Raw genomic sequence first — 24,725 nt, 5'->3', positions numbered from 1 at the left:
AAGGTTAAGCAAACCTCTTACAATGAGTTGAGAATTGTGCCATATTTTCCACTTTGGAAGAGTTAATTTTTTTTTTCCTGTTGCCAATTTGGTGTAACTCATCTCTAAAAATACCTGAGACTGATATTTCCTTTATGGGAAACTTTTAAATCCATGATTCAACGATTTTAGTTGTGTCAAGCTTTCTGTTTACCCTTGACTCTCTTTTAATAAGTTATCTTTTTCCAGACATGTGTCCACTTTGTCTAGGTTTTTAAATTTATTGGTATAATGTTGTGAATATATATGTGTGTGTATAAACATAAAATAATGATATTATCTTATTATATTTTAAATCTGTATTCTACCTGCAGTTATGTCCCATTTCCACTTCTTGCTCAGTCATGTTAGTGGCTTATCTATTTTTCAGTGCTTTCAAAGAAGCAACCTTGGTTTTGTTGCTCCTCCCTACTATACCTTTGTTTTCTGTTTCATTGATCTGTCTTAATTTTTGGTATTTTTATTCTTTTTGGATTTATTTTGTTCTTTTTCTAACTTCTTACATTATATAATTGGCTCATGTACTTTCAGCCTTCTATATTTTAAAATTTAAGTATTTCTATATATGAATATTTTTAAGGCTCTGTCTTTTGCAGTACCATTTTTGTTGTATCTAGAAAGTCTGATATTTAGAATATTCATTACCATTCAATTCTGAATATTTATGAATTCTTATTGTGACTTCTTTCTTTTTTTTTTTTTTAAAGATTTATTTTTATTTATTTAATTCCCCTCCCCTCCCCCGGTTGTCTGTTTTCTGTGTCTTTTTGCTGCATCTTGTTTCTTGTTTCTTTGTCCGCTTCTGTTGTCGTCAGCGGCACGGGAAGTGTGGGCGGCGCCATTCCTGGGCAGGCTGCTCCCTCCTTCGGGCTGGTCGGCTCTCCTTATGGGTGCGCTCCTTGCGGGTGGGGCTCCCCTACGCGGGGGACATCCTGCGTGGCGCGGCACTCCTTGCGCGCATCAGCACTGCGCATGGGCCAGCTCCACACCGGTCAAGGAGGCCCCGGGTTTGAACCGCGGACCTCCCATGTGGTAGACGGACGCCCTAACCACTGGGCCAAAGTCCGTTTCCCTGTGACTTCTTTCTTTGACCCATGAGTTACTTAAGAAGTGTTTGTAAATTTTCAAATTTAGGTGGGTTTTTTAATTTATTATTTTTAAAATTTCTAATTTAACTGTAAATTGAATTGTTAGAGAATAGGATCTGTATTTTAAAGTTTAAGATTCTGCAAGACTTGCATATTATCATTACAATGTGTGCCATTTTAAAAAAATTGTGTCTGAGAAGAATGTGTATTCACTAATTGTTGGATGTAAAATTATTTGTGTGTGTGTACAGTGTTTTTAATTGTTTTCTTCAAATTTTCTGCCTCTTTACTAATTTTTTTCTGCTGCTTTATAACTAATTGAAAGAGTGTTGAAATCATGCATTCTGAAAGTGATGGTATCTTCTTATTCCATCAATTTTTGAGCAACATATTTTAAGTAGTTTCATTAGCTATATATAATTTTAAAATCATTTTGTAGTTCTGATGTAGTGAATGTATCATTACCCTATAGTGACTCTCTTTAATGCTAATAATGCTATTGTGTTTAACTTTACTTTGTTGTGGTTGTTTTGGTTTAGCATATATTGTCAACATGCATTTTTCCATATATTTACTTAAAAAATTTCCATGTCCTTATGTTCTTGGTATGTTTTTTATAAACCGTCTATGTCTGGACTATGTTTTTATTTCAATTTCATGTTTTGCAATCAAATCTCTGTCTTTTTAATGGTAACCTTAATCCTTTCTTATTTCTCATGATTATTATCTTTGGGCTTATTTCTAACATCCTACTTTTGTTCTCTATCTGTCCTTTTTTCCTATACTTTTTACCTTTCCTTGATTATTTTGGATTGGTTAAATTAGTTTTCCCCCATTTTATTGTTTTCCTTCTACTAATCTTTAGTGGTTACTCTTAAAACCACCATCCCCTGAAAATTGTAAAAACCTTAAAATATTTTCCCGATTTACATGTGATTTCAATTCCCTGTTTTTATAACTCCGACATATCTGATATTCTCATTTTATGCAGTCACACATTTTTCAATTTATTTGCTCCCATTCCCTCTTGTCTTAGACCTATCTTTCTGTGGTCATTTTTTACTTCCTTTCTTACATCCTTCTGAATTTCTTTTGGTGAAGGTTTAGTGGTATTCATCTCTCTCATGCTTTAGTTCCTTCTGGACATGCTTTTATTTTCCCTCCTTCTCAAGCCTGTATTTGTTTGAGCCACAATACTAGGATGACAGTCATTTTCTTTCAGCAGTTCTACCTTTTCTGGTTTTCATTGCTGTCCGGCAGTCTGCTCACTGGTCTAATGATCTGTCTTTTGCAGGTGATCTGACTTTTTGCTCCAGCTGCTCTTTAAAAAAATTGATCTTTTAATTTTGAGATCATTGTTGTACCTTTTACCTTATACATGAACAGTTTTCCCAGTTTCCTCCTATGGTAAAATCTTAAAAATTATAGGCGGTATCACAACCAATTGGCCTTAATACAGTCAGGATATAGAACAGTGCCATCAACACAAGGACCTCTCATATCGCCATTTTATAGCAACACACATCTCCTTTCCTTGGCAACCACTAATCTGTTTGCTATTTCTATAATTTTGTCATATCAAGAATGCTATTTAAAGGAATCATGCAGTACGTGGCCTTCTGTGATTGGATTTTTTCTCTCAATATAATTCTTAGGCGATTGATTCCATCTGTTGTATATATCAATAGTTTGTTCTTTCTTATTGCTTCATAGTATTCCATGGTATGGGTGTCCAGTATTGTTTCCAAGTTTTAGTCATTATGAATACAGAGTCTATGAACATAATATGCACAGATTTTTATGTGAACATACATTTTCATTTCTCAAGGATAAATGCCCAATAGTACAAATTCTGGATTGTGTGGTTATACTATGTTTAGTATGATAAGAAACTGTCAAATTGCTTTCCAGAATGTATGTACCATTTTTTGTTTGCACCAGCAATAGATAAGTGATCCTGTTCCTCTGCAACCTTGTCAGCTTTTGGTGTTGGCACTTTTGTTTTCCCATTCTGGTAAGTGTGTGGTAATGGTAATGAAGTTAAACATCTTTTTACATGCTTGTTTTCCATTTGTATATCTTTGTGAAATGTATATTTGTATCTTTTGCCCAATCTCTAATTCAATTATTTGTTTGAATTTTGAGAATTCTTTATATAAACTAGATACTAGCTTCTTTGTAATTTACCCCAATTACAAATGGTTTGCAAACATTTTCTTCCAATCTGTAGCTTGTCTTTTCATTTTCTTAATAGGGTCTTTCACATATTGAAAGTTTTTTGTTTTTTAAAAAATTTTGATGAGGTTCAATTTACCAATTTTTAAAAATATGGCTACTGCTTTGCGTGTCAAATCTAAGAAGCTTTTGTCTACTCTAGATCCTAAAGATTTTCTCCTATGAGATTTCTAAAAGTTTTAGAGTTTTAATTTTTACATTTATGCCCATGATCTTTTTTGAGTTAATTTTTGTACATATGTGAAGTTTAGTTTGAGGTTCACTTTTTTTGCCCAAACACCTTATGTTGATGTCTTAGTTTGTCAGGGCTGCTATAACAAATACCACAGACTGGTTGGCTTAAGTAATAGGAATAGATTCACAATTTGGGAAATGAGAAGTCCAAAATCAAGGTATTGGCAAGCTGTGCTTTCTCCAAAGTCTGTAGCATTCTGTTAGTGGCCAACTATCCATAACTCAGCACATGGCCATTTCCTCTGTCTTCTTCTGTCTTCTCCTCTTCATTCTTAGTGCTACACATGCCAGTATATTGAACTAAGGTCCAATCTGATTCAGTTTGGCTTCTTATTAATAGGATCTTCAAAGATCCTATTTACGAATGATTTACACCCATTGGACCAAGGATTAGGACTTCAATATGCTTGTATGGAGGGAACATGATTTAATCCATAATAGTTGAAAATGCTCTCCTTCCTCTACTGAATTGCTTTTACATTTTTGCCAAAATTCAGTTGGGCATATTTGTGTGACAGCTGTTTTTGAGAATTTTTCTTTGTCTTTGGAGTTCTGCTCATACACCTTGATTTGTATAGGTGTGACTATGTTGTTAGCTATTTTGTGTGGGCTTCTTATATCTATGAAATGATGCCTTTCATAAATTCTGGGAAGTTCTCAGCCACTTTCTGCCTATTTACATCCTTCACTGTATTGTGTTTATAATTGTTTTTCTGGAACTCCAATTATACATATGTTAAACTATGTATTTTTTATCTAACATCTCCTAAACTGAGTTAGCTTGTGTATTAGTTAGCCAAAGTGGTGCTGATGCAAAATACCAGAATTTGGTATTCTATAAGGGATATTTATTTGGGGTGGGAGCTTACAGATACCAGACCTTAAAGCATAAGTTACTTCTTTCACCAAAGTCTTTTGCCACATGTTGGAGCAAGATGGCTGCTAATATCTGTGAAGGTTTGGGCTTCCTGGGTTCCTCTGGACTCAGGCCCTCTGTTTTCTCCACAAGGCCAGCTGTAGACTCTCAGGTGAATGGCTCTATTTCTCTCCCCAGGGCTCCAGCTTCAGCATCAATCTCCAACATCAAAAGCCCCCCAACCCTGTCCTTTGCCATGCCTTTTATTGGTGAGTTCCCACCCACCAAAGGGTGGAGACTCAATACCCTACTAGCATAAGAAGTTTACATAATTACTTAATCAAGTAAACCTATGAATCCAATATAATCTAATATGCCCAGAGAAAAAGATCATTTTACAAACATAATGCAATATTTCTTTCTGAAATTCATCAATAATATCAAACTGCTATATTCCACCTTCTGAATTCCAAAAGGACATTATAATATTTTTTAAAAACCTTAAATCAGTTGCAGTAAAAGTGCTAAATCATATCACAATCAATTTAAAGAAATATAGTTAATGTGCTGGGGCAAAGTCTTTTCTGCTATAGGCCTCTGAAACTTGCAAAACAGTTCATCTACTTCCAATACACAAATGGACAGACAAAGGATAAACATTTTCACTACAATAAGGAGAAATTGGGAAGGAAACATGAGTCGTGGGTCCTCTACATTTCAGTAAACCTGCAGAGCATCCTCCATTTTATTTCAGTCTATAAGAGTTCTTTTTTTTTTTAAACCAATTTATTTATTTATTTAATTCCCCCCCTCCACAAGTTGTCTGCTCTCTGTGTCCATTTGCTATGTGTTCTTCTGTGACCACTTCTATCCTTATCAGCGGCACCAGGAATCTGTGTTTCTTTTCGTTGCACCATCTTGTTGTGTCAGCTCTCTGTGTGTGTGGCGCCATTCTTGGGCAGGCTGCACTTTCTTTTGCACTGGGTGGCTCTCCTTACAGGGTGCACTCCTTACACATGGGGCTTCCCTATGTGGGGGACCCTGTGTGGCACAGCACTCCTTGCGCACATCAGCACTGTTCATGGGCCAGCTCCAACAGGTCAAGGAGGCCTGGGGTTTGAACCACGGACTTCCCATGTGGTAGGTGGATGCCCTATCCATTGTGTCAAGTCCACTTCCCCCTGAGAGTTATTCTTAAGATGATGGTTTCTTCTCCTTGGGGCCGTATGGGGATCCACCCTTTCCACTGGCTTGCCCAATGGCCATTTTCTTGGTTCCACCCTCTTCTTGGTTCCAACCATCTGGGTGTCAACCAAGCTCCAGAACTATTCTTCCAAGGATGTTGGGGTGATTGCCACACCTTACCCAATCTTTGGGTTAGAGTCTTAATGCCCCTAGTACAGTGATGTGAAGACAGCATTCCCTCTAGTCTTTGGTATATAAGCTCAACACTCTCAGAGCAATGAGTTGACCACCTAACCTTTGGGGGACAGGTCCACCCCTCTCAGACCTGTGGGGTGCTGATCTTAACTGCCCCAATCCTTGGGGAATGTGCTCCACCCTCTCTGTACACTGCGGCAGCAAAACTCTCCTAGAACATTGGGCAGGAACATCCTCCCTCTTCAACTGCTGGGTCAAACTCACCCTTTCTGTACACATGGGTGGGTTTCCTCTCTTGGCCTAAGGTGGTGTCCTAACTCCAGATCTCAGCTTCCATGGTTTTCCTCTTAAAGCAGTTTCTCCTTCAATCTCTCCTTTCCAAGTCCTTTTCAGTCTAGACTGACAGTGGTTTTGTTCATACAGCTCCCTCAAAAAACTTCTTGGTTTAGCATGCAGGAAACAGGGGTCCAAGCCATTAGACAGTAAGACTTTCCACAAGTATGTCCTAGATAACTGCATTTTCAATCTTGATTTACCAGTTCAAGTTTACTTAAGTCCTCCAGTGGGGCACTTTCATCTGGGATCTTGATTTCCAGAAGGTTGAAATTTCCAGAATCAGTTTCTGTTTCCTTTGTGCCCAACAATTCAGTCCTCAGCATATCTCTTTCATCTAGCATTTTGCTATAAGCTGTAAGCAGAAGGTAGGCCACATTCTCTGGGTTTACTTTGGAAATTTCTTCAGCTAAATGCCCAGAATTTTCAAATTCTGCCTTCTATAAAACATCAGGAGTTAATTTTGCTAAGTTCTCTGAAACTTTAAAACATAGATCACCTTTCCTCCAGATTCCAATAATAGTTTCATCATTCACTTCTAAGCCATCACAAAAAACCTCTTTAGTATCCATATTGTTATCAACAGTCTCTTCAAAGCAATCTAGGCCTTTTCCATCAACCATCTTAAAATTCCTTCAAAAAATACCCCTTACCCATTTATAAAACCGTTCCAGCATTTTGGTAATTGCAAAAGCACTCCCCCACTCCTCGGTACCAAATTCTGTAATAGTCAGCAAAAGGGGTGCTGATACAAAATACCAGAAATTGGTTGGTTTTTATAAATGGCATTTAATTGGGGTAGGAGCTTACAGATACCAGGCCATAAAGCATAAGTTATTTTCACATTTGGAGCAAGATGACTTATAATGTCTGTGAGGGTTTGGCTTCCTAGGTTCCTCTGGACTCAGCTCCTCTGTTTTCTCCACAAGGTCAGTTGTAGACTATCAGGAAAATGACTCTGTCTCTCTCTCTCTGGGGCTCCAGCTTCAGCATCAAACTCCAACATCAAAACTCCAACAGTAGAAGCCCCCCAACTCTGTCCTTTGCCATGCCTTTTATCTGTGAGTCCCCACCCACCAAAGGGTGGGAACTCAATTCCCTACTGGCACAAGAGGTTTATGTAATTACTTAATCATGTAAACCTATGAATCTAATATTATCTAATATGCCCAGAGGAAAAGATCAGTTTACAAATAATCCAATATTTCTTTTTGGAATTCAGCAATAATATCAAACTGCTACTGCTTGGGTGTCCTAAAAGCAGAATCTGAGACAAAGGTCTATATGTAGATACTTTAAAGAAGAAGTGAGATACTAGCAGAGTAGGAGAGGGAAGAATGAGAGGTCAATTTAAGTATGTTTTTGAGGTTCACTCCTGGACACTTGGGGAAGTGGAATAACTGGGCTTTGCTGTGGTGGGGAGAGCCACAGATGCCAGGACCAAGACTGCAACTACCATGAGTGATCAACACCTGGATGGAGCCTTGGATTTAATAAGACACCGGCCTCCACAGCAAACTGAGAAAAGCCTCAGTGAGCTGATCAACCTGGTCTCTAGTCTATATGAAGATCTCCTGTCTTCTGTTAACCGTCACTAAAATTGTCAGAGACAAAGTGATGGGAAAGGCTTACCTTTTGTGTGACTACAACAGAGATGGGGACTCTTAGAGGTCACTATGGAGTAACAAGTATGACCCTCCATTGGAAAATTTTGGCTATGCCATCTGCTTAGCTGTGAGAGCTGGAGATGGAAGCCAATAATGCCTTTGACCAATTTTGAGACATGTGTTTTGAATGTTGTATCTCCTTGGTCTACCTCTGGGATCTGGATCATGGCTTTGCCTGAGTGATCCTTATAAAGAAGGCTGAAGATGGATCAAAGAAGATCACAGGCTGCTGGAAGTCCACTCATGTGATAGAAGTGCAGGAGAAATTCAGGAGTTGTACCACCCATTATATGTTGACCTCCATGGTGATGATGTGGCAGCAAACCAATAAATCCAGCTCTGGCACCATGAACCTTGGAGGCAGCCTTATTAGACAGATGGAGAAAAATGAAACTGTGAGCCACTTCTCCCCACACATGGCCAACATTGGGCACCTGGTGTAAGACATGGAGAATAAAATCAGAAATACACTGAATGGGATCTGCTTTGGAAAAACAAAGGACATCATTAATGGTCTGAAGTCTGTGGAGATGTTTGCAGACAAATCAAAACAAGAAGCTCTTAAGAATGACCTAGTGGAGGCTTTGAAGAGAAAGAAGCAAAGTAAAACCTCTGCTTTACGATAACCAGACATGCCATGCACCCGTTAGGTTCCTTTCTCAGAAAACTAGTTTTCTTTTTTTTAAGGTACATAGATTACACAAAATTTTACATTAAAAAATATAAGAGGTTCTCATATACCCCACTCCCCACACCCTCCACTCCTTCCACATCAATAACTTAGTTCATTAGTGTGGTACATTCATTGCATTCGATGAGTACATTTTGGAACATTGCTACACAGCATGGATTATAGTTTATGTTGTAGTTTATACTCTCTCTTAGTCCATTCAGTGGCTTATGGCAGGATATATAATGTCCTGCATCTGTCCCTGCAATATCATTGAGGACGTCTCCAAGTCATACCTCTTTTTCCCTCTCCCCGCCTTCAGCAACTCCCATGACCACTGTCTCCACATCAATGATATAATTTCTTCCATTGCTAGAGTCACAATAATTCTATAGTAGAATACCAGTAAGTCCACTCTAATCCATATTTTATTCCTCCATTCTGTGTACCCTGGGATGGCGATGTCCACTCCACCTCTAAGTTGAGAGAGAGCTTAGATCCCACATGGTTGATGGATGGAATTCTCCTGTTTGCAGATGTAGACTCTCTTGGTTCCCTGTTGTGGTGGTTGACCATCCTCACCTCTCTGTTAGCTAACCTGGGTAAGTTCAATGAACCAGAGAGTAGGTGTTGCAACTCTGCTGAGGCTCAGGGCACAGCTGGCACATAGACAGTCCAGAGATTCAAGTCTCCTGAGCATACACCAACCCCAGCACCAGCCACAGGTTCAGGAAAAGTGACAGAAGAGGCATGCTTAGAGAGGTCACATCTGAGTCCAACTCCATCACACTCAGGAGCACAAATTCCAAAGTAGGGCCCACTGACAAGGCACTGAACTCTCTAACCATCTGTCCTGACTATAGAACCTGTGTGTCTCCATAGTCCTCAGGAGGACCCCTGCCTGGGGTTGTATCTACTTTGGCTATCTCTGAGATCCTGCTGAGATGCGCTTAAGTGCAACCCCTCTGATGACCTCCTGACTCATTTTGAAGTCTCTTGACTATATAAACTCATTTGTCTTTATCATTTCCTTGTTTCATTCAAGGTCTTTTTCTAGTTGCATGACCAGATGGTGATTGGTAGTAATCCCTCGGTGGCAGGGAGGCTCATCCCCGGGAGTCATGTCCCACGCTGGTAGCCACATTTGAGCAACATGGAGGCTCTCAGGAGGTAACTCTTAGGCACCCTGCAGCTCTAGGCCTAGTTGAAATTTCAAGTGCACTGGCTCATAAACATAGTCATCAGTATCAAGGGCCCATCATTGGACCATACTTCTTCACTGGTCTTTACCTTATACTTGGGGGACTGTTGCTGCTCCACTGGGGAGTATGACAGAGTTTCCTGGAATGGGAGCTCAGCACTCCCTCATTTGTGGTATGAAACTCTCCTCGCTATGTCAATACCCAAAGAACATGAACATATCTATATACCCTATATACTGCCCTGGGGAACTCCCTCCCACCCAGTCATCCCCCTTCAATTATACCCCACATCCGTGTTCCTCCTGTACCATAGCTGAACCCCTCTGTGATCCAAAACTTCAAAAATGAAGTCTTATATATTGCCACATTCAATTGATAGGAAAATGAAATAGTAATGATAGGTTTAAAGATTAGAAATAGAATACATAATAATTTAGAGAAATTAAAATAAAGTAAAAAATAAATTGGGGTATAAAAAATGAAAAATATCATAAAAAATTTTTTTTTGATGTTTTGCCTTTCATCACTATAAAAAGTGTTGCCCTGTATGTACAGTGGCAAGGCAATCTCTTCCATTTATTCCTCAGTGTCTACATTCTTTCTTATTTATTTATTTTTATATATCTTCAGGAAAATTTTAGGTCACAGTAAAGTCACATATAGAATACAGAGAATTCCACTATACCCGACATCAATTCTTTTTCTCCCTTACCAGCAATGACCTTTTTATATGTGGATGTTACGTTTGCTGCAACTGATATATAGATATTGTAACATAGCTACTATTCATGGTTCTGTTATGGTACATTTTTATAAGTTTTTGGTTACATTATGGTTTACATTATGGTTTACATTTTAGACTATACACCTTTATAAACTTTTGGTCATATTTAACATGGCCTGTATCCGTCTTTGCAGGATCATGCAGAACACTTCCATTGTCCCCTGGGTAAGCCCTCTTCCAATTATTCTATTCCTCTCTCCCAATCCCATAGGACCCACACTGACAACCAAGCTTCACTGCTTAAAGGACAAGATTCATAGATACTTGCAGCAATGCTGAGGGCTTGATACACTAGCCTGTCCTCCCCCATTGGGAGCCACCCATGCTCTCGAGAGACTCCCTCCCTTCTGTTTGAGAACATCAGGCCTCCCCAGGATGGGGGCATAACACCTTCCCGCTCACTGTATGGGTCTCCACCCACTGATGTAACACACTATGACATGATGAACACTCACACAACCCCTAGAAGCCTGTCCCAGGTGCACCCTGTGCCAGATGCCCCCTGTCAAATACCTTATACCAGTAACCCTTTTTTATTATATTTTCTAAAGAGTAGAAAACTCATTTTCTGCACCCCTTTCCCCACCTTTCCCCCACCAACATGTCTCCTAACACCTTGAGTCAATGACCGCACAGTACCATCGCTCCCTGAGAATAAAACCCGATAAATATCCTTTTCCATCTCCGAGGCCAACTTCCCATCACATTTTCCTATCAAAACTCTTGATATTTTCATAGAGACGGTGTGTTTTTTTGTTCACTCCCAGCCTCAACTTGCCCTACCTCCATTTATAGGCATAAAACACTTTCTCTTTTCCCTCCCACCTTTCTGTTATATTGTATATATATATATATTGTAAAAAATATAAAACAAAAAAATTTATGAAATAACTGTGGTGTATGACAGAAGGTAAACTGGAGGTCTGATTCCATGTGTGTTTGGGAGTTGCTTGGGGTTGGAGGTCAGGGGGACAGGGGACAGCTCTGGGAGTTAGGCGAGGCAGCCTTCAGCGTTGTCCGGGCCCTTGTCCCATGGAGACCATGCTTGGGATGGGGGTGGGGAATCAGCTGGTCATTCTGCTCTTCTGGCCAGGTGCTTTTCTGACAATTTTTATGGAATGCAAAGGAGTTTTTTTTGTTTTATTTATTTTTTGAAAAGTTTAAGCAAAAAAATCTACATCTTATATTTGTGGCTCCATACTTAAAAAAATAAAGGACAAAAATTTAAATAAAAAGCAACTGGGATGCAAAAAAAAAATGTTTTTGAGTTGTTATTACCACATGTGGCTAATGCTCAGTTTTTCTGAAACCTTCTGAAATATGTCTTAGAAAACTATCGTCCATGAGGTTATATAATAATGAAATATTTCTCCACAGCTCTAATCTTCCATTGGTAAAGAATGGCCCCAGAAGTCTTAATCTCCAGCACTTCCAGCTTGAATATGCCTAAGTGCCAAATGGATTTCAAAGCATCTTGTACTGCAGTATTTAAAAAGCCCTAGTGCAATAAGGCAGAGGTACTTTCTTGGTAAATCTTTTACTCTTTTACAGTTCACAAATTATTTATCTCTCTTTAGTCACCTTTTGGATTCTGTTAAATTGATCCATTGCAATTATTATTTTAGCAATTATAGTTTTCATTTTCAGTGTTTCATTTGGTTCTTTTTCATATTTGCCTGGTTATTCCTGGTAATCTCTTGCTACTTGCTCTTCTTTGTGATTTTATTCTTCAGTTCTTTACATGTTTCAAATATAGTAATCCTATATTACATATTGGACAATTCCAACATTTGTAGTCCTTGGGGATCTCAGGTTTCTGACTTTAACTCATTGTGGCTTACCATCTAATGTGTTTTACGTCATTTTAATGTATGCACATTACTTGAGCATATTGCGTGAGAATCCTCTCAGCCTGGATTTGGGCTTCCCTTCAGAAGGAATTTGTTTTGCTGGCAATGGGTGTCTCTTATCCAGGACCACTTTAAGACCCTTTAGGGCTTTGCTTCTGCCTACCCAGTAGCCTATGACAGTGCTGTTAGGGTGTTTTTCCCTTGGGGCAACACTGCCTCTCCTGAATCCTCAGAGTTCACTGTATTCAATTGCTGCTCCAGTTTAAGGTTTGTTTGCCTTTTTTTTTTTTAAGGTACTAGGAGCCGGGTATTGAACTTGGGACCTCCTATGTGGAAAGCTGGCACTCAACCACTGAGCTACATTGGCTCCCCTGAGTTGGTTTATGGTTTGTTTTGCTTGTTTGTTTTTGTATTTTTTAGGAGGCATGGGGAACTAAACCCAGGACCTCCCATATGGGAGGTGGCAGCTCAACAGCCTGAGCCACATCCACTCTCCTAGAGGTGGTTTTAGGAGGTAGGGTAGAGTTTGTTAGCACAACAACACATCACGAATTAGGTCCTATAAAGGATCTACCTGCTCTGTAGCACAAATTTGATACAGTCCTTAATTTTCCTTATTGTTGGACACAAAAATTCCAGAGAGAAGTTGATGGTGGTTGTTAATCTCTGGAATGAGTATTGAATAAAATTGTATAGTCTGTGTAGTAGATATCTTGGAACATTTCTAAAATCCCCCCCCAGCCCCCTTTCTGGTGCTGAACCATTCATTTCCCAAGCTGTTAGGAATGTAGGTACTCAACCACTACTCTCTGTGTGACTTGTCCTGCTCTGAAGATAAGTGGCTTGCTAAAGGGGCAAGCTGCATCCATTGACTATCAATGTGTCTCTTTGTGAGACTTCAATTCAAGACAATTTTTGAGGGTCATCCTGGCTCAGATCTCCCTGTGGAGTTGACTAAGTCCTTTGTTGTGACTGCATCACAATTCAATTCTCTGTGAATCTGGCTTTCCTTATTCCCCCACAGATGTTAATGATCTCAAGAGCACCCCCTATTAAATTTTCTGCATGCAAAGCTCTGTCTCAGAACATGACCTAAAACATTTGTTTTAAAAAAACTTTTAGAACTAATATTACTCTTACCCCTCCTTCTCCAAAGAGTACATACTTAAAATATCTACACTATGTCATGAACTTTAGACCTAGAAACCATTTAGAAATAATCTAGTTTAACATCATTTTAAAATGGAAAATTTGAGACCCCAGAGTTGAAGATTTGCGAAGAATCACTACCTAGCTTTATGGTCTCATTTTGTCTCCAAATGAAGGGAAGAGGAATGAAGTCTGATTTTAAGGCCACTAGAAGTTCTAAAATTCAAGTAATCTATTGTTCTGTAACTTAGAAACCAAGGCACTTACCAGCTTTTAATGCTGTGTTCTTTCCTTTGCCTCTTTGCTATATTTTTCTGTTTTTTTTTTCTTTTCTTGGATACTCCTAGCAAGTTTCTTCAGATATTTTTGAGCTGTGGTATGGAAAAGGCAATCAGAGGTGCTATGAAAAACACATTTGATGTGTCTTGCTTGTTTATTTACCATAGAGCACTTAATACCATTGGACGTAGAAATAGTAGAGGGCCAGCTTCATGGAAATATAACCTGTGCTGTTACACACGGTCCCACACTCAGAAGAGTTCAGCTCTTGATTCTTTCCGTCTAGAAATTATTAATAATTTTTTGATTATTCAATGGACTCTCCAAATAATATATCTGGGTAGGTAGTTTGGTATAAAGAAAAGAACATAGCCTTTAGAGTTTGAAAGATGTGATAGATTGAATTCTGCCTCTGTCACCACTGTTATATATCCTTAGGCAAGATCCTAACCTCTCTGAATCTCTTACTGCATTGAGAAAATATTTCTAACAGGGCTGTAAGTATTTGAAATTTGCTATTTTACAAACATAGTAAGTATCACTATAGTATCCACCATGTGAAAAAATAAGAATTATAAGGTTAAGTCAGTGGGTTCTGGTATTAGTTTTCCTGGATTCATATCTTGCCTCTGTAATTTACCAATGGTATTACTTCTGGACAATCCTTAAACATTCTATGTGTCCCATCTGAAAATGGGAATGATAATAATATTAATAGTACATGTCTCATGAAATTATTGTGAAAGTTTAATGAGTTAATTGTAACTTCTCAGTGAAGTGCCTGACACATAGTTATCCAATAAATGTTAGCTGTTATCTTTTTATGAAAGACACCCAAACTGTTTCAAAACATGCCTCCTATGGGGGAAAATAGTTAAAGGGATCCTTGGTGGGAAAAAGTTGGGAACACATGTATACAACCATGTTGTGAAGAATATATGACAGCCTTAAACCACTGAGCCAAAGGTTTGCCCTTAGTGACATAGCAACTCCATTAAGCCTCTGAACCTCTCAACTTGTTCTTGAGGAGAAGGTGTGATCTCTTGTCAATATATTCTAAGGAGTTCATTCTGCTTTACAGTTACATGGTATTATTTTGTAGTAGAAAATATGGAAGTGTAGATTCTTTGTTGTGTTTGTATCTATTATTATTTTGGTACCCAGTTGGAGTCATAAAAAAAAAATTTCCCTCATTACTCTCTCACAGTGGGTGGGCTTCCAGGTAAGCTCTCAGAGGAGAATCCGTATTCTTGTAACATTTCTCAAGGTGGATCCAAGGTATAATGTAGTGAATAGCTAACCAGAAGTAAAATAGGACACATTAAAACAAACAACTGTGTCCTTCCTCCAAATTACTCTATAACTTTTTAAAATATAATTTTTATTAAAGAAGTTTAGGTTTACAGAAAAATCATGCAGGTTAACATTGCTAATACCTTGCATTAGGGAGATACCTTTGTTACCTATACTTTTTGTAGTAGTATACTTTCTATACCTTTTCATGGTTTTCTTCTACCGTGTGTTTTTCCCTCTATTATCTGATCATTTGCAGATTAATTACCAAAAAGATTTAGGTAAAACTGAATGACCCTCTGCCCTTTCCCATAATATTATGAACACAGTATTTTCCTTGCTCCCTTTCTTACTTGAGTGATAATCATCAGTAGCATTGCCTTCAAAGCAAATACTGAAGATGTATAAACGTGAAGACATATTAAATTCTAGTCATCCAGTTTTGTGGAAGAAAAGAAGGTCTAGAGAAGAGACAAGCGGTGGAAATGAAATCCATACCACTATGCCACCTAACCTCCCTGGGCCCGTCACCTTCTTTCCCTTATTAAGTGAAAGCTACCAGCCAATGATAGAAGCACACATGTATATTCGATGACTGATTTCAAGCTAGATCTTTCTAAAAGGAGTTTATAAAGCCAAGCTTGTAACTGATAAAAGGACACATGATGTTTGTCTAAGGCATGGAGGGAGGTATAAAAACTGAATAGAAGAGCAGACCTACGTGGCAATTTGTATTGTAGGTATCTTATTTATGGTACCTCATTTCTGATGGGAACATGCTCCTTATTTTTTAGGAGGTACTGGGAATTGAACCCAGGATCTCATACATGGGAAGCAAGCACTCAACCACTGAGTGAGAGTTGTTTTGTCTGTTTGTTTTTCTCTAGGAGGTACTGGGGATTCCACCCGGGACCCCATATATGGGAAGCAGGTGCTCAACAACTTGAGCTACGCCCGCCCCTCTGAACATGCTCTTTTATAACTTTGTATTGAAATATTTAAGTTTTTTACCTTATATCAGAAAAGTATTATGGAATATATGTAAATAATCTTAAAATTTTAGTCCATTCTGTGCCTCCCACATCATCAGAATTAAGATATTTTCAGTTGTTTTATTTTCCAACACAAGATGGCAGCATTGCTGTACTGATAATTTTCTATAGGTCTGACACTGCTATACTTTGTAGGTTTAAATTCACATTGAACCTCTTTCAAATAGACAATAATTTGAGAATTCTACAAGTAGACCCATAATATTTATCACTTACATGACATTCATTTTAACGCAAGGTTTGAAAGCAGTTCCCTCTGATTAAAATTTATACAAATTTTATACATTTATATTTTCTTCATTGCTTCTGATTGCGTAACAGTCATACAAGTCTGAGAAGAAAATAGGTACAGTTCTGTTTCATAATGTTTACATATGGTAATTCTTAAGAAATCTCAATTCCATTAAATGAAATCTCCAATCATATTATAGGAAAGCAGATAGGATACCAGGAGATAGGGCTATTTGACATAAAGGATTAATAATCCACAGAGGAGATACGTTTCCTATCAAATATGACATAATACATCTGTGAGAGTAAAACTGGTTCCAGGTATTCTTCCATGGTCTATACAAATGAATTAATTTGGGTCTTGTGTGGGTATGGGGGGGATGCAGTTGTGTGGGGTAGGAGTAATAGTACTAGTAATAATATTTTAAAAAATAGGTACTGCTGCTCATTATGTCTTAGATCTTTTATTTTATTTATTTTTAATATAATAATCTTGGAAAATAGGTATTATTATTATCCTCATTTTATAGACAAGGAAGCAGAAACTAAGTTTGATTAAATGCCTTGCCTCTTAATTCTTGAAGCTTATAAATAGCAGCTCTGACTCCTAAACCCTGCCTTTTCTCACTGCTTCCCACTATCCTACATTGTGTCTTCATCAAACAGTGAAAGAGGGTGAATTCAGTAATTAAACAGAAAAGGTAATTTAATTTGATATTCAAACTTCCTCATCCTCTATAGATTTGTTTTAGTCTGGGCTACCTTAAGAAAAGTACAAACTTCTGTACAAAGTCTAAATATTTTATTGTATGTAATATTTTAGCCTTTTATGTCTGAGAAATTGTTTAATGCCTGAGAATCTTAATCTCAGCAGGGGGACAGTGAGGAGATTCCGGGAGAGTCCAGTTCTTGTTTCACTGTCCTTGTGAATCAGGGGCTGAGGAGGGGTATTTGTTTTTATACAGTAGCAGAGTGAATTTACCTAACACCTTTCCTCTTAAGAGGCCCAAGGCACTAGCAAAATGAAGAGTCATCATCTCTATTATCTGCCAGCAGTACATTTGGAAGACTAACGACAACTTACTTTTAAGAAAAAGAAACTGAGACAAGAACAAATTGCAAAGTAGTCTGTCCATGATCACTATAGACAAAAGTCCTTGAGTCAGAATGCTTTATTCCTAACCCAGGATTCATCTTTTGTGTTTAACTTCACTGTACGATTCAGAGTCAGACTGACTTGAATTTAGTCCCAGCTTTGTCATTTTCTGTCTCTGGCCGTGGTCAAACTCTTTGAGTCTCAGATTTCTCATCTGTGAAAGAAAAAGAAGAAAAATACTTATTTCTTAGGATTGTGGAAAATATTTTGCACACATACCCAGTCAGGCCATAATAGCCATATTTTTAAACTGTGCTGCTTTGGGATAAGGTCACCAGTCTCTAGCTCCGAGTCATCTGCAGGTCTGAGCAGTGCCTTTTGAGTCCACTGGGGGTCTCTAGAAAGCTAGAAATGTAGGAATAAGAAAAATCCTTGTGAATATGCTTTAAAACTGCAAGGCCTTGTAAAAATTTAAGGTCACAATGGCTCTTTCCTCTGAAAACTTCCGCTTGATATATTCCTGTGCTTTCATATTTATCTAGTTGGTTCAAATAAACAAACATTTATTGAGCACCAAATATATGCTAGGGAAAAAGCCATTCATTTTACAAATATTTATTAAGCTTTTACAATTGCATTGTTCTAGGCACTGGATTTAGTCAATGAACAAAAAGGTTTAAACCCTTGCCTCAGGAAATTATACTTGTAGGGGTAGAACAGTAAACAAATACACACACATACACACATAGACAGTAGAATGCTTAGTAATAATATGAAGAAAATAAAATTTGGTAAGGGGATAGAGAGTGATGGAGCCTACGATTTCAGGTAGTGTGGTCTAAAAAGCTTTTTGTGAGGAGGTGGAAACTAAGCAAAGGCCTAAATGAAAAAAGGAACGAGCCACATGTATGTCTAAAAAAGTGAGTTCTAAGAAGAGGATAGAAAGTCAAAGGCTCTGAGAGGAGAATATGTGCTTGGTATGTTTGTGAAATAGCAATAAAGCCAGTGTTAACCAAACAAGTTGATGGGTTTCCTATGTAATTTATTGTGTCTTTGGGAGAAATATATATTATAATTTTAAAGTGCTCTTACAGGTGATAATAAGAATAATGGTAATAATTAGCATTTATTTATGATTTGCTATGTCTTAGGTTTGTCCTTATAACCCTGCCAGCAGATAAATTTAATTATCCCTTTCTTTTCCAGAGAAACTAAAGGGCTTGCCTATGGTAACATATCTGGTAAGTTGGTGAGGTACCACTTTGTCTTGTTTCCAAGTGCAGGCTGCAGAGCAACTCAATGGGAAGACAGATGAGTGAAAAATACATATGATGTGAAGGGGGTTATGAAAGCTACTCATGAAGGTTGAATTCTCTATGATTGGAGGAAATGGGGGTGGAGTGGTGAGAGAATTTTCTTGTAAGAAAAAAGGCATGGAGGCTTGAAAGATCCTGGTGTATTCAGGCAATAGCAAACACTCAGTGTGGCTGAAGGACTCTTTAAAACTAAGTGTGATAGAGGGGAGCAGATGTAGCTCAAGTGGTTGAGCACCTACTTCCTATGTACAAGGTCCCAGGTTCAATCCCCAGCCCTGGTACCTCAAAACTAAACAAAACAAAACCTAAGTGTGATAGAAATGTGCATGTCTGCTACATATAACATAGGGCACCTCCCAGTGGCTGATTGAGCAGAGATGGGACAGCAGATCCATTATCTTTCCAGGGATATAAACTTATATGGTTTGGTCCAAGCAGATGAATTGGCTGAACAGAAGGACTCCTCCAAGACTTTGTGACAAGGATACCAAAACTGTTGGTGGTTCATGGAGGACCCTGAAATAGGGAAGTTACCCAAATTTGGGGACTTGGGAAGCTAGTTGAGGTCATGTGCAAACTGATTAGGAAGCTGTCTACAGGAGAAGAAAAATGGAGCAAGTAGAGTTGGACCATCTGTGTTCTCTGAGAAAACAGGAATGGTGATAGCAGCCCCTCAGTTTCTGTTGCATTTCCACTTCCCAGGTGTTAGGGTTAGGCTTAGGGTTAGGATTAGGGTGAGGGTTAGGACTCATGAGGAAAGGCTATTCCTATCCTGGATCCCAGAGATCTCTATATCCTAAAATTAGGGGGATTGCGGCGGCTTGCTCGGTCGGTAGAGGTGGGGTCTGGCTGCGGACGAGGGGTCGGTCCAGCTTAGGACGAGGGGTCGGTCCCACTTGGGACGAGGGGTTGGTCCCACTTGGGACGAGGGGTCGGTCCGGCAGCAGACAAGGGGTCGGTCTCACAGGGGTTGCGCGGTTCGGCTGACGGGGTCGCCCGGAGAAGCCGGCGACAAAGGGGTCGCCCAGAGAAGCAGGCGACGAACTGGGGACAAGGGAGGCCAGGCCCTTGTCGGGGGCTCTCAGGACTGGAGGGCGCACGGCAGAAGAACTACCGCGGAGACAAGGTAAACACGCAAGTCCACTTTATTGAGGGAGAGGCAACAGTTTTATAGGGGCTGGGGAAGGCTGATTGGTCGAAGCCATGCCCTGTTCTGATTGGTTGCCGGCGAAAGGTCAGTGGGCGGTACTAGACGGGGGAGGGGTGGTGGTTAGGGATTGGCTGTCGCTGTTGCTGGGGGAAGTGGCAGGGTTTAGGGATTGGTGGCTGCTGTTGCTGGGGTAGAGGGCAGACTGGAGTTTCCCACCCACACCTGGCTGTTGCTGCTGTGGGGAGGGGAAAAGGGCAGACTGGAATTTTCTGCCCTGCGCCTGCGCAGGGAGAAAGAAGAAGAAGGGTGCCGCCCCACACGGCATCGTGTGGCGCCATCCGGGAGGAGGGGCGGCCGCGGAAGCATGGCTGCCGAGAAGGGGAGACCCGAGGGCACTCTGCGCCCATGCCGAGCTTCCTTCAGGGGTGGCGGTGGGCCCGACCAACCACCCTATTATGGGGGCAGCGGAATTAGGCCTACCGCGGCCGCTCCCCCGCCAGGCCAGCAAACCACACTTCAGCCCGAGGGGTGACCGCAGGGGATGATTTAATTTATTATCCAAACTGACACACTTTTGAAAGTGAAAATGGATGCTAAGAATAATTACACTGATTTAGGGGAATAAACTAGAAAGTACTGGGAAGAATAAGGTGTATGCAGTAGTGGTCTAGAAAGTGTTTAACAACTGGCTCCCCAGAAAACAACAGCAAAAACAAAAGAGAAAAATCTGATTTGTAACATTTGCCTGTTCCCAGGATGTAAATACTGCCACCATGACTGATTTCAGGGTACCAAGATGGTATCAATTGGCTTGAGAAACTCCCAAAAATTTAACAATTGGCTTTCTCAAAGTGCTGTAAGCACATGACTCTCAGCTCCAGGACAACACTGGAGGTATATTTCCCTGCCTAAAATATTCTCCCCCCTTGTTCCCTCCTCACTTTTACTTAGCATTTTTAGTATATTTGATTCTTTTGAACCCAGTAGTCTTGATTAGAACAGTATTGGGTTTGGATCTGAAATTGCACTGCCTTTTTACTACCTAGTGTTCCCAGCACAGTGAGGAACATACAGTAGCTGTCAGTGGATTCCTGCTGAATTAGGCTTCCTATTCCACTCATTGTCACCCCTAAGGCAAGGTGGCCCAGCTGTGACTTACAATTTGCCTGTCAGCCTTGGGAAAGAACTTTTGTAACAGAGCAGCAAACACCAGCTCCTCAAAGGATTTTGAGACCTGGGCTCTGACCTCACCCAGATCTGACTGTAGTCCACTCACCATCTCCTATTAAATGCTAGTCTTATTTCTCGAAGCAAAGGAATTTTATTGGTTCAGTTATGAGATGGTCTTGCCCCATAGCCATGTGGGTACATGGGTTCTAGCTTGCTCACTTTGGCTTGCTCCTTCTTTGTTCTTCATTCTTTAAACAATGCAATTCCTGACTCTCAAAAAGCAGTGTCTTCCATTCTGTTTTAGAAATAAACTGGTTACCTGAGTTTATTAGTTGAGCTTGGATTGTGCATATTTGTTCTTTCCTTGCATATAGATTATTCTTCTCCCCCACCCTGTCTTTTTTAATTTCCCTTTCTGTTTGTATGCAGAGAGCTTTATAAATTTTTAGAGCTTAATGATATATCAGAAGAATTCAGTTTCTAACATATCCTACAAACAATTTTCATGGTTTCTGAGAAGTGATAAGGTTGGAAAATTTTCCTCTGAAAATCCTAAATGTATTATCGTTAAATAATTTTCATAGCACTTTTGCTGGGACAAAATTTATTCCAGGTCAGGCACATGCAGGCATGTGTGCTTGTATACCTAAGCACACACATACACACACCTTTCTTCTTCAGCAATTCTCAATTGAAATGGATCCAAGTGAAATGACAGTTCTATATTTGTAGTTATACTCTCCTTTTTAAGTGAATTGCTTAACGTTTGTTTATTTTAAAGTCTTCCCAGTTTATGCTTCAAACAATAAAATGGTTAAATAATTAAAATAATTATTTCCCATGACAAATTATTCCAATTGAAAACTCTTGTGTCTCAGTTTTATATATATTACTTTATGAGTATTTTAGACTCATGCCATATTATTTTACACCATCAAGGATATTAATAACATTGTAAGTACATAGATTTTTTTTTTGGTGATTTGATTTTCACACTATGGTTTATAACATTTCATTTCTCTTGCTGCAACCCAAAGTGCCAGTAACAGTGAAGTAGAGATGTAATACTAGAAAAATACATACCAATCTGATCTGTTAACTGTGGTTATACCTAGATAGAAATATTAAAGGTGCATTGCTTTATTTTCTTATTTATATTTTTCACTGTGATTTGTTTTTATTGCCTTGAACAGGCTTGACTATTTAAGTTAAAAGAAAAATTATTTTCAATGAACCTTTTGAGTTTTGATGGGGATAGAAGCCTATACAACCCCATAATAAAATGAGAAATGATGTATGTAGCTACTTTATGGAAAGAGACATGTGAGTAATTCATTAATTTCCTACCATTTAATTTGGAGATGTATTTTAGAATGGTGAATAGTGTTAATCTAAAGGAGTGAGAATACCTTGGGTAGCATGAATTGTTGCCTGCTTAAAGAGTTAAGGCATCTCATCCCCCCATGGAACAAGAAGAACAAAGCTTTTAGTGTACTATTAATTAGAATTCAGCTTTGCATAGTCTGTGGTTACAAACTTCAGTGAAATTGGTGCAGGATCTTATTCTCAAAGGCTTACAAAGCACATATTGTTGTCAAAGTAAATCCAGTACAGGAAGATGGCATCCTTGGAAAAAGTTACCTATATTTTACATGGAGCAAACCATATTAGACACTTTCATAGGCTTAAGTATTAAACAGTGTTGAACAGTTCCAGGAATCTTGTCAGCTTTTTTTACTTAAAGTGAATGTCCTTATTTGCCAGAAATCCAAGACTTAACATTTTTAACATCTTACTTGATGGAGCAAAAACAACTGGGATATAAATATTGTCAATTATGATGGTTTCCAACTAATGGATATAGAAACAAGGTAACCATGCATAAACTTACATATAGTAAAAACCATATCTTATTCACCTTTTAAAAATAGTTTTGATTTTAAAAGAAGCTTTAGATTACATAAATGTTACTTTGAAAACATAGGGGGATTCCCATATATACCCCACCCCCTCCTTCTCCCGTACTTTTCCCCATTAACAACTTCTTTCATTAGTTGAGTACGTTTGCTACAATTAATGAACACACATTGAAGCATTGCTACTAACCATGGTCTAGGGTTTACATTATGGTTTACTCTTTGGACCACACAATTTTATAGATTTTGACAAAATATATAATTGCTTGTCATTGCAATATCATGCAGAACAATTCCAATGTCTCCAAAATGCTCCATTACACTTCTTCCCTCCCCCTCTCCTCACAACCTCTGGTGACCACTATTGTTATATCAATGTTATAAGTTTTTCCATTACTAGGATAATAATAATAAAGTCCATAGTTGTACTCCCTCCTTATGTGCGTTCATTCTTCAATTTTGAGGATTTTGGAATGGTGATGCCAACTCTGCTTCAGATTAAGAGGGGCTTAGATCCCAGGGGCAGAGGGATAGAACTGTCTTGCTTACAGTTGTAAATTTATTCTCTGCTTCTTGGGTTGGTCATTGTCCATCATCATCCTTTCATTAGTTGTCTTGGGTAAGTCCAATGAATTGGAGAGTAGGAGTTTGCTGCAACTCTGCTGAGATTCAGGGCTCGACTGGCATATGAACAGCTGGAAGATTTATGTCTCTAGGACACATATTTAATGGGTATAGTGCTGATTATGGGTTCAAATAAAAGGAGCATAATAGCCATATGTAGGAAAATTATAAATGAATCTAAGTCCAATACATTAGTAGGGGGAATAGACTATTATATATTCCAAGGTAAGGCCCACTGACAGGGTGCCACATCTTACTCACCTTTCATATCCAGTACTTACCATAGTGCCTGACCCATAAAAGTAAGCAACAAAATATTCACATTTGGTGTAGCTAGACATTTTGCTTACCTGGAAGTCTCTAGTTTGTGCTTGGTGAATAGAATTGGATGATGGAAAGAATAGTGGACTGAGAGACCAATGATTTGAGTTCTAACCCTAGCTCTTTGATGAACCCAAAACATGACTTCTTCTCTTTATGGCTCCTTTTATCTAATTTTTTTTTTAAGAAGAGGATTGGCACTTTCAGATCTGAGAACCGAGAGTCCCTGAGAATATTTTTCTTTCTCTCACTATTGCTAAAGTTCATATATTTATTCATTTTTTCTATGTATCTTATTGAATAACTTCTCTGTGTCAAGCATTATGCTGTGTCATGCAAAATAGACATGCAAACAAGACTCTCCAGATCCCTGGCACCGGGGTCCCTTCCTCTAATGAAAGAGTTGTATGCCTCCTACTTGACTGATTATAATTTTTATTTTACTGATTATTTGAAGTGACAACTTGGAGAGATAGGAAATTATTATTATTGAGGGCATTGTTTGTCAACTTAGAGCTTTCTTAGACAAGATAGAGGGATTCAGAAAGATTAAGTTCATAATTTGAATTTCATTTAAATATTGTGAATTGTTTGAATGCACCAAATAATGACAAATATGGTGTTTTGTAGCTTTTTTTGGTGTGACATAATGGGTATACTTCATATTACAATAGAGATTTTTGCATATCCAAAATGCAGTTTATAAATTGTATTTTATATATATTATATATATTTTAATGTAAACTGACCATCTGAGGGAATGCATCAGTGATATATATGTGAAGTTGTA

At 38.7% G+C, this 24,725-nt stretch overlaps 1 protein-coding gene and 1 pseudogene across 3 annotated transcripts in view; both read left to right on the top strand.

Moving 5' to 3' along the window:
* Positions 1 to 24,725, top strand: part of PDE4B (phosphodiesterase 4B) — a 778,920-nt gene that overhangs the window by 298,245 nt on the left and 455,950 nt on the right. The gene's annotated exons all lie outside the window — the stretch shown is intronic.
* LOC105745220 (F-actin-capping protein subunit beta-like) lies at positions 7,233 to 8,713 on the top strand (annotated as a pseudogene).

Source organism: Dasypus novemcinctus, chromosome 9 (assembly GCF_030445035.2).
Source record: "Dasypus novemcinctus isolate mDasNov1 chromosome 9, mDasNov1.1.hap2, whole genome shotgun sequence".
Classification (NCBI taxonomy): Eukaryota; Metazoa; Chordata; class Mammalia; order Cingulata; family Dasypodidae; genus Dasypus; species Dasypus novemcinctus.
Note: the sequence above shows the minus strand (reverse complement) of the source record. Positions and strands in the feature narration are given on the sequence as shown.